Source organism: Puntigrus tetrazona, unplaced genomic scaffold (genome assembly GCF_018831695.1).
Source record: "Puntigrus tetrazona isolate hp1 unplaced genomic scaffold, ASM1883169v1 S000000223, whole genome shotgun sequence".
NCBI lineage: Eukaryota > Metazoa > Chordata > Actinopteri > Cypriniformes > Cyprinidae > Puntigrus > Puntigrus tetrazona.
In genome coordinates, this window is record NW_025047891.1 from 963936 (window position 1) to 980824 (window position 16889).

Sequence of the window (16889 nt, forward strand, 5' to 3'; positions counted from 1 at the left end):
CTTTGTGAGAACACTTGGATGTCACATAATGCATAACAAATAATATAATACATGTAATATAATCATCCTTCATTTGTTCTTTCTTCTGTCTTCAGCACAATAGAAGACATTTTGAAGAATGTGACGGTAGCCATTGGCTTCTATAGTATTTGTTTCTGTATTAGCTGTCTGGACTCATACACACTTCCAAATATCTTCTTTTGTGTTCAACAGAAGAAAGAAACTCAAAAAGGTCTGCAACAACTTGAGGAGGTCTAAAATAAAAAAGCCTGGACGATTTGAATGTTTATTCCTTTCATCACATTTCTTTTATGGTTTTGTTTTTGTTTTTTCCAGTTATTACAGCAAAGCTGGACGATAATGCTGGGAATCCACAGAAAGAATAGACGAAGAAGACCACAACAGGATACAGAGAATTACAAAACCAGGGTAAAACCAGGGCTTCAAAGGCAGGATATTTCCTTTCACAACTAAGAAAATGACCAATAATATTAATAATATTATCTTCATCCATTTTCACAGAATTAATACGTTTTTTTTGAAGCTCTCTTTTTTTCTAGAACATAAAACACAAAAAACAGTAGCCTCTTGTGTTTATAGTGTTTCCACCAAAGGTTGCATTTAGGCTTCAAAATGAATAAAAGCCGTGTTAATGTGTACAGAGAGGATAACGACGAACATATTGACTACAATAATTCATTAAGAAATAAAGAGAGATGCTGGAGATTGTTAAGGGAACCAGATGCAAACCTTCATATTGGCCTGCAAAAATATTCCTGCAAGACACTGTTATATAATTCTACAATATATGTAGCCCTGATAATATTGTTTTTATTGAGCTGCATCCACATCGTTTTAAGACTTGGACCCGTTTAGTCCAATCCGGGGTTAGGATATATTTCAAGTAGCACATACGTAATTTTCATACACATGCTAAGAAAAAAACATGCATGTGGAGTCACTGATATATTTTAAGATCAATCAGCACACGGCTCAGACTTACGTTTTAGTCTTAAACCTTGTCTGTGAAAGCAAAGGTTTAAATTCATACAACGCAGCATATTCCTGAAATGCAACCTAACCACTAAATAGTTTAAATAGAGCTATTTAAAGGGACAGCGCACCCAAAAACTAAACCCATTCGCAAATGTTTTATAACTTAACGGAGATACAGAAAGTACCATATGAGGCTGTCGCTAGGATCAGCTGCTAGACTGCGTGATCAAAAACGGTGAATCTATTAACCCTCGCACGACTGACGGCGTGAAAAAAAAAAGCTAATAAGTGCGCCGGCGCGATCATGCAGCGCTGTCTTACGTGTCGCACGCGGGCAGAGAAGCGCAGCAGAAACAGCTCCCAAATTCTTCTCATTGATTTTTATTCGTCCTGATCCCCGGCTGCTCCCTTAGCCCCCAGTGAGAGTGACAGGCGGCTGATGGACAGTTCATTTAAACTGAGACAATCACTCGGGGCTGTCTTTCTCTCTCCCTGTCTCCCATTCCTTCACTTCGTATGGCTCTTTTCTGGGGCGGCAGACAAAGCTATCGCTGCGAGAGGAGCCGCGCTGATTGTACGCCTGTATTGTGCGCGGCTCCTTTGCTAAATGAGAGCCTCGGCTTGCAGGAACGGAGGCTCTTCTAATAGCAGCTGTCAATTAAAGCCCCCTCCCTGATGGGATTGTGGCGGTATAGACGAGGAGACGCCGAGTGGACGGCGTGGGCTAAATTGGCATGTGAACTAACGCTAATTAAACACGCGGATCAAACCAGCAGCGCTGTCTGCTACTAATCAAACTCTCCAGCGCTTACTTTCTGCTCTCGTTAAACAAACCCAACGCGGCGCCGGTGAAGAGCGACCGATAACGCGGAGAAACATCCCGCGTGTCACGCGTGAGCGCGCTTAACGTCACAATCAACAAGCCAAGCTCAAACCCGCCAACACAGACATCTCCTGCTTGCTCAGAAGCGCTCGTTTCCCCCCAGTAGATGTCAGTGTAATCTTCACATCCTCAAACACTCGGGCACGTTCGCGCTCGAAAGCCCTCAAACGCACCCCTTGCAAAAATCTAAATGGCACCGCGGTTGCTCTACGGTAACTCTACGGTAACTCTACGGTGCTCTCCAAACGCGCCGCGGCGTCCAAATGGAGCTGCAATAAAGCACTTCAAAGAACAGCGTGGCTTCCGAAAACATCAGCCCATTATATTCAAATCGAACATTCTTATGGTAATAGCGTGGCACTTTATTTAGGAACACCTGTGTAAACACAATCAGAACATCAGCTGCTTTGATCTTTGGGAGTTAATTGATTGGAAAACGCGTTTAATCTGATGTCAGGTCGCATGTAATATACACACGACTACATGTATCAGGCTAGTCAGGACCTTTATCCCCAGGACGCATGAATGTGAACATCAAGCCTCTCCACGAATTATAAACAAACATTCTTTCAGTAGAGCTACGACATGCGCATTTAAAGCTATCTGCTATTTTAATAACGCTTTCAAAACATAATTCATCATCATTAACCGAGCGTTTTTGAAACACAGACTCACAAAAACATTGTTATAACTTAATGGAAATGTCAGAAAAACAATCTCAGAACATGCTTTTGTTGTATGGGGCGTTGCTAGGATGTTGTAAGAGGTTGCTAGGGTGTTGCTATGACGCTTCTACTTCCAGGTGTTCCGGGTGGTTGAATATGCTAATTGATACAATGTCTTTTGGACGCACTGCCGTCAATGCGATGTTTTTTGGACTCGTACAGTAATAAGAGCAGGGATATTAATACAGAAATACGCGCACCGCAGGCGACGCCGTGTTTTTGATCGTGTCCCACAGTACAGCCGAGCGTGGCGCTACATTTTCCGCTAAAAGGTTTTTGTGGTTTAGGGCGACACGGGTCCGCGAGGACGCGCCGCGCCTCAAATCCCGTTTAATCCTCGCCGCGGCGTCCGGAGATAGAATCGATCCCGCGCTCAACCACGCGACGCGCAAAACGCGCTCATTCACCTGAACGTCACATGCATCTAATCCAGTTAAAGCCCGTTCCCCGACTATAAAAGCTCGAGCCTGGCGCGTCGCTACGCATTTGCGCGTAAACACCGTCGACTGAGCGATATTGATGTAGCTTAGACGCCTGTAAAGCGAAGTGTGTTGATGATGTGAGAATGATGCTGTGAAGGGACCTCCTGCGTCTCCTCCCCTCCCTCCTGCTCTCCTGCTCCTCATTCCCACTCCTCATTTCGCGTTCACCCACGAGAAGAGATCCGAGCGTCCAGCATCATGTCCTCAGACGTCCAGCTGCGCGACCAAACGGACAGCAGCGACCCCGCGGGCGCCCGGAGCGACTGAGAGCAGGTAGGACAGACTAGACGTTTCTGCGCGTTATCTAGAAAATACCGCGACCGATTCGTAACGTCGCGCGCGGGGCATTGCTTATAACTGCGAACGAACGCACGCGCCGAGTCTGAAATCGATGGAAAGACGCGGAGACGCGGCGCGCTGTGCTCGTTTCTTGGACGGAGCCGCGGAGACTTCAAAAGCAACGCGGGTTTCGCGCGCTTTCCCCTTCATAACTCACTCAAGTGCGAATGCAACTTTAAGACTTCACTCATCGGAGACCATTTAGACGGTTCTCTTCAGAACCGAGCGCGCAACCCAGAGCACAGCCGAGACGCAAAACGCGCTCCGTTTGCTCAGAGCAAACGGGATTTACGCGCAAACCAACTGGAGAATTTTACATTGGACCTCTTTAATAACATTTGGGTATCCGATAACACATGTAAGGCTTAAAAGAAAGCGATTTTAATTGAGTCAGTTGGTGTTCAAGTTGTGCGTAAAATGTTCCTGCGCACCGAACTTCAGCGCCACATTTCGTTCTGAACACTGGACGGACTAATTATGTAATAGTTGCTCGTCAAAATTAAAATATGCAAAAATATCCGCACGGGTCGACTATTGTGAAACGAAGTGCCTTGCCACTGATTTGGAGACGTTTCAATCCACTGCGTGTGCGGCGTTTCTCCAGTTGTTGTGATAGACTGCTGGTTTGGTCTCATCAAGCACCTCACCGTTCATTTTCATTTACACACATTTAACAGAAACGACACTAATCAAACGTACAGACATGTTTCCAACTCGCGCTGTGTGCTGGAACGAGGATCTCCTTCACGCGCGCTTTCTTTTATTCTCCCAATCAAGTTCACATTAATATTTGGCTGTTCGGCTTCCGTTTGGTTTCGCAGAGAACTAAAGCGTTCGGAAATGACCAGGGAACGGTCCCCAATGCGTTCCTCTAATATTTAGGCAAGGATTAACTGTTATTAATCAATAGAGCTTGATCAATAACTTACGCTGGAAGTTTTCAGCTGAAATCTCTGATTGATCTCCTCTGCTGCTCCGTTCATGGATCAGGACGCGCGCGCGGGATCGATCAGATCTGCTCTCATCGATAACCAAAGCGCGTCGCGGGGCAGAGCTGCTATTTTTTTTACCTGTACGTTTGGCAAATATTTCGAAGAGGTGAAAAACAGAGACTCACTCATGACTGCTCATAATTTACGCATCGATTCCAGCTGTGCTCGTGAAGTGATTGATTATCGTTCAGGACACGAGCAGCGTATTGATTATCTTTGGATTTGGCACTGACGGATTGTCGCGCTCCTCAAAGAGTCTCTCGGTAAAAGATGCGTGAAATGAGGAAACGAGACAGAAGCGCGCATCCAAATGCGCAAAGACGCGGAGGAAGCCGACGCTGTGCGGGTGAAATGTGCCGATCTGGAACGAATGCGCGTTTGGAACGAAGCTTTACTGAGAGAGAAAGGGTTTCCGGAGATGTTTTTAAGCTGTTGAAGGCTTTTCGCTCTTTTGGTTTGGCGCGTTCTGCCCCGTTAGAGCGCGCGTTACATGCAGACGGGAGCGCGCTTAGACGCGCACAGGAGCACTGGAAAAAACTGCTACAGCACACTGGCATGAGGGGAAAAATTACCATGTTACCATCTATATAGTAAAAATGCACACTCAGAGTAATATATGCAGCACATTGAATTAAAAATGTATATTTAACAAAGTAATATGTATGTTTTAATAATACAGGCTGTATATCTGTTTCTGCTTTCAAAGTAAAATCCTCATATATTCATTCGAATGCAAAACATTGCAATTCAAAAGGAAATGGTCAGTTCTTAAGTTCTTGTATATACAGTATGTGTCTACATTACAGAATGGGCTTTACATTTATTCTAAAGCGTCTCTCTCTTAACAAAAATATCGACGACTCATTTTCCGTCCAATCATTTGCTCTCTAGAATCAGCATGCCCCGCCCCTTATGTCACATGACCTAATTTACACAGCAACATGAGCTTCGAGTCACGTGATCGGCGCTAAAGACAGATGAACGGCAAACATATTTTATCATTAAAACAATTTCTGAGCAGAAAGGGATATTGCGTTCGTCCCGCCCACTTTCACCTGTCCGTCAATATACACCTATTCATCTTCTACATGTATTTGAAGAGTGCCGTGTGATTGGCCGATGCTGGGGTTAAGCTGCTAACGATCTGTGCTGGGTCCACATCAACACTCAGTAATACACACCGGCTGTTCTTGCATTGGTTAAATCGGTCTGTCAAAGTCTTTCAGCTGCTGATGGACACTCATTCACGCTGACCTCTGTGTGTGTGTGTGTGTGTGTGTGTGTGTTTAATGTCAGCGTGAGAGGAGGTTTCACCGCAGACAGTGTTGTTGTGCTGTTTAATGGCAGCATGAGGGTGTTTAGGTGAATAATGTTTATAGAGTTCCAGCTGAAATCATTTAGAAGTGCTAACAGGACTATAGAGACCGTGACACACACACACACACACACAATTTACATACTCGTAGGGACTCCCGATCGGCCACACGATCTCCTCATCTGTTAATCACACACACACACACTTAGTGTGGCGGGTCAATAACACGAAAGGCCTTGGGTACTGAGCGTGTGAGAAAGAATCATTGCTCCTGCTTTATTTGCAGCACTGCTTGTTTGTCACAGAATCTAAACACACATCAGTAAACACCGAGCGTCTGAACATCTGGGTTCAGCTGCAGAAACAGACACAGAATTCTACAAGCAACGTCCAGTCCTAAAGAAGAAGATTAGAGGAGTAATCGTAAGACTAGTGTGAGAAGTTTTGGAAGATAACTTGTTAAAATGGCATGAAACGGTGAGCGTCTCTTCTTCCCAGTTGTGACATATATGCGAGTGAAATGGCTTCTTCAATGACTAAAAGGGATTTGATTTTGTCCACCGGGAATTGACTGAATCGACTGGATCGCTGTTGTTTACTAATTGCTGTGATCTCAAACCTGTGCCACAACATCAGAGAAGAGATTGCACTGGAGAGAGCTAATTCATTTTCTTGACTAAAGATTACCAGGATTAAAAATATATATATATATATATATATATATATATATATATATATATATATATATATTATATATATATATATATATATATATATATATATATATATATATATATATAAAAAATGTAATATACAGTTAAAGTTTGTTCATATATACATATATATATATATATAGAGAGAGAGAGAGAGAGAGAGAGAGAGAGAGAGAGAGCTTAACAAGAATGTCAATAATATGCTCTCAATATTCTCAGAATGTTCTGCTAATGTTCTCTAAAAGTTATTCCCATTTCAAATATCTGCTTTTTAATAATGTTCTCGACACATTAGTACAAAAACACTAATTCGATTTGAACGTTTTTTCAAATGTTCTTACTCGTATCAGAACGTTCAGAGAAAACATCAAAGTGATGTTCACGTAACGTTCCAAAGTTCTAAACGGAAACGTTCCGTTTAATGTTTTTGAAATGGCAGCGGCGCTCTACTATCCCATCTCTCCTCTTAAGGAGATAGTTCAACCAAAAGTCCCGTCATCATTTACTCGTCTCCATGTGCTTCCAGAGCTGAGATGTTTAACAGAAGGTCTCAGGTGCTCTTCTCCTTCAGACGAGAGTGACTGTGATGACAGAACATTCATTTTGGGCTGAACTACTCCTCTAATGATGCCGCACACTCTCCCTGCATCTCATCAGCTTCACAGCGGGTTTGCAAAACCTCCGTCATTTGTTCCACAAAGGGAGACAAATGAAAAAGATATGCAAATGTACTTACTGTTTTCTGGAGCCTGTAGAGCACAGCCCAGAGGAAAGTGTTATTGCTCAGATGCTGCTCTGGCACAGCTCTGGAGACACAATGCCCTTCTCAAACGCTTCATGTGCCTACACCGCTTCCTGTGTTTCTCCTGAGGAGAAATAAAGACAGGCACAAAAAAGGGTTACGAGTAAAAACCCAGACGCTGATCCTGAGATCTGATGACGAGTCTAGAGTGAATCTGAGCAGGAACGGAGCTGGTAAACCTTAACGTGGCTGTCAAAAACTACATAGTGAAAATAGTGCTAGGAAAACAGCTCATATATTTGCTCGAAATTAATGTTAATTTAGTGCCTTTGAGATTACATTTTATAAATGTATATATAATTATTAAAATGTATTACTTCTAATTATATACATATATTTATATCTATATATACATATATATATACATATGCGTATATATATATATATATATATATATATACACACACACATACATACATATATGTATACATGTGTGTGTATTATATGTTTTTTTTTTTATAGTTCATTTCTAACTCTTGATTAACTTTTTTGATCACTCTTTTTTCACTCTAAAGGGGATGTTTTTTTTCGAAAGGCTTTCGCCTCGCTCATGTTAATCTCTTGGAGACACGACTGAGATAATAAAGAGATCTGATTTGTACTTTTTGTTTTCTTGTGGGAGCTTACAGTGTGTGATACTCACAATCCCACAGTAAAGGAGGAAGATTGCGCAGATATTTTCCCACGAGCAGAGCGGCCCCAGAACCAACGGGGGCAAAACACACACACACACACACACACACACACACACACACACACACACACACACACACACACACACACACACACACACAGACTTCATGACATTCAGAGTGGTGACACTCACTCCTCTCCCCCATGGGCGTCTGTCTTAAATGGCACACGCTGAGGCTGTGTGTGTGTGTGTGTGTGTGTGTGTGAGCAGTCAGTCTGTTGACACACTCTGGTGATCTCTCTGCTTGTGCGACACGGCGTGTTTGAGGGATTTTTCTACATTTCACATCTGATATTCTCTGTGCAGAACTCCAGAGGCACAAAACGCTGTCAGACACGAGCTGATCTGACAGGACAGAGGAAACTCTGCGTGTGTGTGTGTGTGTGTGTGTGTTCTAGAGGCCTGGAGGTTATTGTGCATCAGTGAAATAGCAGGGCACCCCTGGTGAGCTCTCGCTCTCGCTCTCGCTGTGTTTACAGTGTAAGGCTTAATGCTCAGAGATATGAATCCGCTTTTGTCCAATCTGTTAATAGTAATTTAAAAGGAACAGTAAACTGAAAAAAAAAAAGAAGTCAAGATCTTTACTTACGCTCATGTTGTTTCAAAACCAACATTTTTAAACAGTCATGACTGGATCTGGTCTAAAACGTTCATATATATTCATTATAAAGTTCTGTATATATACATATACGTTAAAAAACAGATTTGCAAAATTTATTATTCCCTTATGATCTCACTTTTTTGATTTCACTCATTAAAATTTGGTAAATTCAAAATGATACATTTTTAGTTTGATTTTTAGAATTTTATTATATGCATATATATACACACACATATATATATACATATATATATATATATATATATATGATTCTATGAAATGATGGCATAATTTTATGAATGAAGCTAGAAACATTTTTAACATAAAATAGACGTCTGCACTACATAAATCCATAAAATATTAATCAAGTTGCCGTTATTGCAAATGTGCATAGAATATATTATGATTAAAAACGTATCCAGCAACAGCTTCAACATTTCTATAATAAACACAAACAATCACTCAAACAAGATGTGTGAAGTCTTCCAGTGTTTCTGCCGTTCACACTGTGTGGAAGATATCAGTGGAAACTTTAATAAAGCTTCCATCCTCACGACCCTCCGTGTAAACAAATGGAACGCACTAACGTGGTAATTTAGTGAAATGCCGACACATAACCCTGCGTGAACACAGCCAGCCGAAATACGAGAGCGTCGCTCCAGTTTCTCCCAACTCTAATCAAATCTGAACTCACAGATCGCTTTTACAATGTGCAGAAGCTGCGCCGTGATTTCATTTACCTCGCACACTTCTGCTCCCCGGATACATCATCCCTAACTAGTGCGCGACATTTGGAAAGCGGGGGATTCGGCGAGAATGTGTTTAGATTCAGAGACGCCTGTTTTACATCTTTACAGCCGCGGTATGTCCGTGAGCCGGCTCCAGAACGCAAGTTTTATTTGTCCGCATTTCAGTGTTTGTCCTCCAGAAGTTAAACTGCTCTTATCTAATTCACCGAGTTTCTTTAGCTACATTATTGATAAGCCTGGAAGATCAAGCACGCACACACACACACACACACACACACAGTCGCAACGAAGGTGTGTGAGTGTTATAAAACTCGCGGATCGATCGATAAGACCAGCTTAAGACTAGGTTGGAACCGGATCAAGGCTGGTTTAAGAGCGTATGCTTAGTATCAGTATTCAGTATTCATCAGTATTCACGGCCGGTGTTCATCCCTCATTTAAAGTGCATAAAGTGGGCTAACAGCGCTGGACGCGACCCAACACAAGGTCGTCAACCCAGTTTTCCCAGTGCGTTTACAGCAATCGATACACACACACACACACACCTCAGTCTCTCTCTCGGCCTCGCAGGTAGATCGTTGTGGCTCGGGCAGGATTCTGGAGTCTGGATATTCAGCCTTACTGTCCGTCTTCTGAACTAAATGAGATTCAGATATCTTTAGACCTGCAGGGCCGGGACAGACTGTTCCAAAAACAGTCAAGTGAAGAACAGGAGATGCCGCGTAACGCACTTAAACACTGGGAACAGAAAACAGATCAAGATATTTATCAGTTGAGGATTTCTCTTCCCCTGACCTCCGTTCACTTGCAAGCTTGTGTCACTTCACATTTTGGATGCATTACATGTTGAAGTGGTATCTTTTAGAGCGTGAGAACCTTTTGTTCAGGCCTGTGCGATGGTACACGATGTGACTTGTCCAGTTATTAGCTGTGCTTCTGCACCCTAGTGACAAACGGGGTCAAAGTTGATCTAATACTACAGTAATGTCTAAATGAAAACACTGTATTAACGTTTATATTATTGCTGTGGGTCAACGCACCAATAACAGAAATGCTGGTTAAATCTTGATGCTTTTATTAGGGTTTGTAACCTTTTCTCATATAGGGTCAACTATATTATTATTATTATGTCATATTTCAGGCGCACAGACTGAAAATAAAACTGCGTGCGAGCCGGTTTAACAACTACTCTCAGGTTGTCTATATTTATGCATTTGACAGATGCTTTTATCTGAAGAAACATACAATGCACTGATGGTATAAATTCTTAAAAGTTTGTGCATATTAATTTCACCATGCTCTCTATTTGAGCTTTTTTCTTCATTTTATTCTTCTTTTGTTAAAAAAAAAGGTACAACGGTGTTACAAAACTATATAAAAAAATAGTTGCTATGTACAGTTTCACAAATAATCACCGTATGCTGTTTATTAATGCGAGAGTATTAATGTTAGGTTTTTGAAGAATGGCACTGAATCCAATTAATCTGATACAATCGTTAAAAACCTTGCACGCAGAAAACACATTCTATGCAAATACACACAACACAGATGTTCCTGTAACTAACTGTAAATTGAACATTTACCAGACGTTTTTACAAACAAGGACAACAGAAGTAATCACTACCAGCAAGAGAGAAATATATTCACGTTCTATTACGAGTCTCAGTTAGCATAAAAAGGACAAGGAATTTTCACGTTACATAATAAAAATGAAACAGAATAGAAAAAGAATAGAGCAAGCTTTAAGCTTTTGTTTTTGTAATTAATTGTGTAATAAATAAAAAGAAAAGGAACCGAAAGAATAGAGAAGCTAGTGTTTTTTTTTATAAGAAAAGCAGTAAGTAAATGAAAATAATGCAAGTTTTTTTTAAAGATCAGAATTAGAATAGAGATCGCAAGCTATAGGGTCAAGGCTAATATTTAAGTGTTTTTTTTTTTTAACACATAGTACAAGTATACGGCATCCAATGTAACACACTGAAGTAATATATAATAAACACAGTTCATAATGGCTATTATTGTTGATATTATTATTTTTATTTTGAAAGGTGTCCACGTTAGCGCTTTTTAGTGCTTAATATAATAGAAATACGCACATTAAATGATACTATATTATAAATGATACACAATTATAAACTATAGCATGAATTTTAATAGAAAGTATAAGCTGACTTTAACTTACTTGCTTACTGAAAGCAGAGGAGCGTTTACGTTAACGGCGGCCCTCGTGCACAACTAAGTGAGCGTCTGTTTCCAGACATACTTGTGTTTATGTGACGAGATACGATCAATCCGCACGCACTCAGAACCATAGAAAGGGCCAGCTGCCGTCGTGTCTGGATGCAGGTGAAGCAGCAGGAAACAGATGGACCCGTGTGTCTGAGTGGCTCTACAGGACATGGACCCAAACACAGAAACATTTAGATTCCTCACACACTCCTCCGTTCTAATTACACCAGCCTTCTCCAGAGAGCCTCTTTCCAATTATCTATCTGCTAGCGATTCATCTCTTTCCATTTCTCCCTCCGTCTATTACACCTCCACACATTCACTCGCTCATTTCCTCCGCTGCCTCATTACGGGGAGAGCCGCGGACGCTTCGACCGGACGCTTCGCCGTAGCATGTCACCTGGAAAAAAGGTGATAATGACAAGATAAAGCACGGGAGTTTCGATATAGAAATAAACGAATGAACGTGGACCCTCGTCGACTCCGCTCCAGATCTGCGTGTGAATAGAGCTCAAATCAGTTCAGTTCACTGTACCTGAACACACTTTAGAGGAACATGCCATTTGCTTCATGCACTTTCTCTCTTCTGTGGAACACAAAAAGAGATTCATCTTACAAACAGTGAAAGGCAATATTGCTCTTAAATAAGAAAAGCGTCGTAATTATTATATTTCGAGTCAAATCGAAGCTTAATGCAAGGAACCCAATAGGGTTTTATAACGCCAAGGAAGACTTGACTTGGTCTCATAGCATAAATGTACCTTGGTGCACTTTATAACGAGACACGAAATACGTACCGACAAGTACATATCACTTCAGATCAATTAGACTCGTGAAAATCACATAATCACCTGAGATTATCCACGGTCATATAGTTTGTATGCTCCAGCCTCGGAAACTAAATTAAAATTGCGTGTCGCTGTCATGGCTAGCTAGGACAAAAAACTTGTGTTGCACAAAAAGTGCACAGAGGTACATATTTTTACGAGATCCTGTTGTGAAATATAGCGCAGAAATAGTATGGACAACACTAAAAAAAACCTCTCATTTTATAATTCGTTGTTGACTTTTCTGGTAAAAACAAGTAAACGGCCTTAAATTATGATACATATGTACTTCAATTAAAAGGGAAATGAACAAAAAGATTTTGTTTTAATAAAAAAAAAAAAAAAAAAAAACGTTGATTGGTATTTTTTACTTAATTTAAGCGAAAGCAACTTTTTATTATATTTTTATTAAATTTTATAAAAATTTTTGTATAGCTTAAACTAATCTAATTTTGATGATTTTCTGAAAAAAAATCTAAAGAATGCATGAGCACAGATATTTATCACTTAAAAAACACTTTATATCCTAAGACCTTTCCATTGTTAAGTAAATATACTTTGATAAAGAGTGTTTATTGATTTACGCGACAGAAAAAGATACTAAGTGGTGCGTATGTTTTGAAGCCTAGCCAGGTTGTGATCACTGCCACGTTCTTTAAAATGATACGTTCGTGTGAGAAAGGCCGGTGTATCGGTGGATTTCCAACGAGAAACAGAGTCACGCTCTCAGCGGCTCAGCGTTTCGCTCTTCGGTGCATTAACTGAGTCGCCTGGCTTCAGTACAACAGAGAAAAACTACATCTCTGAAGTGCTTGGGGAGATTGTTCCTGTAACCCCACTAACCCACTGACTGAAAAAAGAGGAAAGGGCCAAGGATTGAAGCTTGAGGGTCCCCAGACCCCGCGGAGATTCCTTTCATCGTCAGCTTTTATTACATGTTTTCTGTACAAACACCGTGACCCGCTCAATAACTCACGAGCGGCCAGATGAAACGATAACGGGAAACAAGCTTCGGTCAGAAACAATATTCTTCACTACCAAACATGGCTCAAATATGGAGCAACAGCAAAGACTCACCCTGGAGACAGGATGATCAGTCCCACAACAACTGAAGCTTGCGTTCGCTCAAACACCGGTTTTTCTGTATGGACCTTAGGTCCCGAGAATAAGATGTGTACCCGAGGCATGTGGAAAGTGTGCGAAATTACATTCATTTTGAATTAACATCTTTAATTGTTAACAGATGTTTCTCTTGAAAACAGACACAAATTAGTCGATAGTTGTCTACAGCGAGTGCATGCGAGCTTAAAATGAAGGTCTAACATTATCTAACAATAAACAGTACATTTGTTGCAAAAAATAGACACCGTCATTAAAATGAGTGAAAATGCTATTTCTATTGGTTATGTTAGCGCTGCAAACGCCGATTTGTTTAAATTAAAGGATATTTGTTAACACAAACTAACAATTAAAAATACTTCCAATGCTTAGTAACTAAGGTTGACGTTTATGCTTAAAAAGTGAACCAAATATTTATTTGAATTAATTTTATTTTCTTAGCCCATTAGCAGGTATTTTGTCTTTAAGCATACACTTATTTTTGATTAACATCAAGTCGTTTTGCTTTTGAGTAAATGTTGAGATATTAGGCAAAAAAACTGAATTAAAAACTAGGTGCATTAAAAGCTCACAAACGCTGCTTTAAATGAAACCGAAAAAAAGTTTGGAAAAAATAATAACTGAATAAATGTTTGGAAGTCATTGAACAAATAAATGCATATTATCAGAAAAAGGTTTTTTGACCTTGCATCCATGTCAAAACCAAAATATGAACCTTTCATAACCCAGCACTAATATTAATAAATGCTTTGGAAATATTTGTAATTGTTAGTTGATGTTATCCAACAGACTTGAGCAACACTAATAAATGGAAAGTGTTATCAAATGAACAAGTCAGTTATTAATATTTAGCCGAAGCTCTTATTTGTTCATCTGAGCTGTTTTGAGGAGGTCTTATTCTCCAGTCTCCAACTAATCTACGTCAGATAGAGCGGATTAAATAAGACACATTTTTGAGGTCTTTAGGCGATGCTTCAGCACAGAGCTGATGTACACGGCGTTTAAAAGCCCCCCGGAGGCTGATCCCCGGGATACGGCTGACGACTGCGGGGTTATTGGCCTCTGAACGCCGCTCCACTCCTGTGACTTTGAGAGATCAGCGCTCTGTTCTAGATCACAGACATCGGCGGCTGAGCGAGGGACTTTGAAAAGCTCCGATGGTATCAGGTGTGTGTGTGTGTGTGTGTGTGTGTGTGTGTGTGTGTGCTCAGGCACCGTTGAGTGTTTTCCTCTCCCTTTTAATGAAATATCCCGGCTACGTGGGTTTGATTGCTTTCTGTGGTTAATTCAAGTTTTTCAAGCTTTTATCCTCTGGATGAGCACACGTAGGAATGGAAGATTATTTGATAGTGCTTCTTTTTGTAGTTGTGCCACACGTCTCTGGTTTTTAATAGCCATCTTCGCTAGTTTGAAGATTTGCACTCGTGCAGCACTCTGCACTTTCGGGAGATGTTTTCGCTCGCCAGATTACATCTGTTTATTGTAACGCTTTCTCATTTTGAAAGGATTTCGCTGTTTTTGCTCAACTTCTTCATATACGGCAGCTTATTGTGGGGCTTGTAATTACACCATTAGTGTTGCTCTGAAAGGCAAATGAAAGCCTTCAAGCCAAAGAAATGGCATTAAAATGAAACGGCGAGAAATTTACATCACAAACAGACAGCTGAAAACACTGCACTGGTTCTGAAAGGCTTTCTTTGTGAAATTATAGTTTGCGCTGTTAACAAAACTTCTCCTGTGGTTTGCGTAAGTGAAATCGGGCCGGCTCTGTGTTTAAGCTGTAGATTTGAGCCGATCCGCTGTGGTTTTTACGAGGTCTAGCGGCTCTTAGAACCCGGCAGAGGCCCAGTTTTCCAGCCAGCAGAATCTGCCCGTTCTGATTACCTCTTCAGTCCGGAGAGCAGGTACGGAGCGCTTCTGACTGAGAGTTTATTCCCGAGAGCTCCGGCGCTGTCACACTCAGGACCGGTCCTGGCATTGACATCTCCAGACAGCAGAACGTGGCCCTGGGCCTGGGAAGTACCGCTTTCGGTCTGGAGCTCGTGGAAGAACGACCTTGTTATTCAGAATCAGAACGGGCTCATAATCAGCACACAACACAATCACAATAACAATCAGGACAACTGTCCTTGCAAACACTTGACAAAATGTCAAATCTGCACTCATTCTAAACGTAGCAACACGTAATGTTTGTATATAAATACATATTTTCGCTTACATAAGCTGAACGTAGAAGCTGCTGTTATTTGGCGGAACGTGGCAGAATTTTAATGTTGTTTTACTGTCCATTTCCACAAAATCTCAAACTTACTTTCGTCTTCCGATGTCTAGGAAAATCTCCCGAAACCTCTCAAGAAAAGCCACATGTGACCTAAAAGGAAAAGACGGAAATAATAAATTACATTTTTCAGATATTAGGACTTGCATCGTGGCATTGTTTTAAGGACGGTTATACACATCTACCCTGAAATTCACATTACTCTAACACGAATCTTCCCTTAAGTATTATTTATAGCAAACAAACAATCATCAAGAATTTTTAAACAGTAATTTAGGCTAATTTAAAATATTTGTATTGCAGTATTTTTTTTGTAATATAGCGAAAACAATTATGTATTACCGTAATTAAAATTTCCACTGACTATAACAATTACACTGTAAAAATTTAAAAAGGAAACTAAACGATATAAATAATTTGAATGATTTGCAATAATGGGTTTTATTATGGGACACATTTTCAAGACAATTAAACAAATTTATCCCAAATTTATCCCAAAAATGTATCCAGAATATTTTTTAATTAACTGATAATTAAATTTAGGATAAATAATTATGTATCTGTTGTACTGCCTTTAATTTATTCTCATTTAAATTTGAATGTGTGCTACATATCACAATATTTTATAGCAGTGCAGTGAATAACACGATGCATTGCACCAATTAAATCACAATTAACTAACAAAAAAATGACTAAAATAAATAAAAATCGCAAACTAAAACGCAAAACTCATCCCAGATGTACATTACAGTAATGAGAATTAGAGGGACAATGTGCTTAACTGCAATTAAATATAGGTAAAAAAAATCTACATGCACGATCCATCTCTTCATCTACTACAGCTTTCTTAAGAAGTGACGTAAAAAAATGAAAGAGCATATTTAACATCACAGATATTTGGACGTTCCAGCAGCTCAATACGCTTCAGAGGAGAGAACCTGTCAAAACATTTCATTATGAATATGAAACTATAGAAATAACGGCTGCTTCAATATCACAACCTAATTTCCAGCTCTCTCTCTCTCTCTCTTCCTTTTCTCTTCTCTGACATGCGCTGGAACGCAGTGCTGCATATATATATATATATATATATATATATACACATGCGTGTGTTTCTGTGCACGTATGAACATGTATGCATGTTT

General features: G+C 40.3%; 1 protein-coding gene and 1 long non-coding RNA gene across 5 annotated transcripts in view; one reads left to right on the forward strand and one right to left on the reverse strand.

Moving 5' to 3' along the window:
• LOC122333259 overlaps positions 1–16889 on the reverse strand; it is a 62667-nt gene that overhangs the window by 4439 nt on the left and 41339 nt on the right. Inside the window, exons 3-8 of one of the 4 annotated variants that reach the window (XR_006248605.1) lie at positions 15778–15837; positions 15351–15521; positions 12056–12106; positions 11474–11920; positions 9837–10029; positions 7182–7311 (exon numbers count right to left, since the gene is read on the reverse strand). This is a non-coding gene — a long non-coding RNA (uncharacterized LOC122333259). Of the gene's footprint in view, positions 1–7181; positions 7312–9836; positions 10030–10115; positions 11921–12055; positions 12107–15350; positions 15522–15777; positions 15838–16889 lie in introns of those variants that run through there. The other 3 variants (XR_006248606.1, XR_006248607.1, XR_006248604.1) reach the window with 3 other exon arrangements.
• Positions 3118–16889, forward strand: part of chrm2a (cholinergic receptor, muscarinic 2a) — a 70130-nt gene continuing 56358 nt past the window's right edge. The window contains exon 1 of the mRNA XM_043230810.1: positions 3118–3359. The gene's annotated coding sequence lies outside the window, so the exon portion shown is untranslated. The remainder of the gene's footprint in view (positions 3360–16889) is intronic.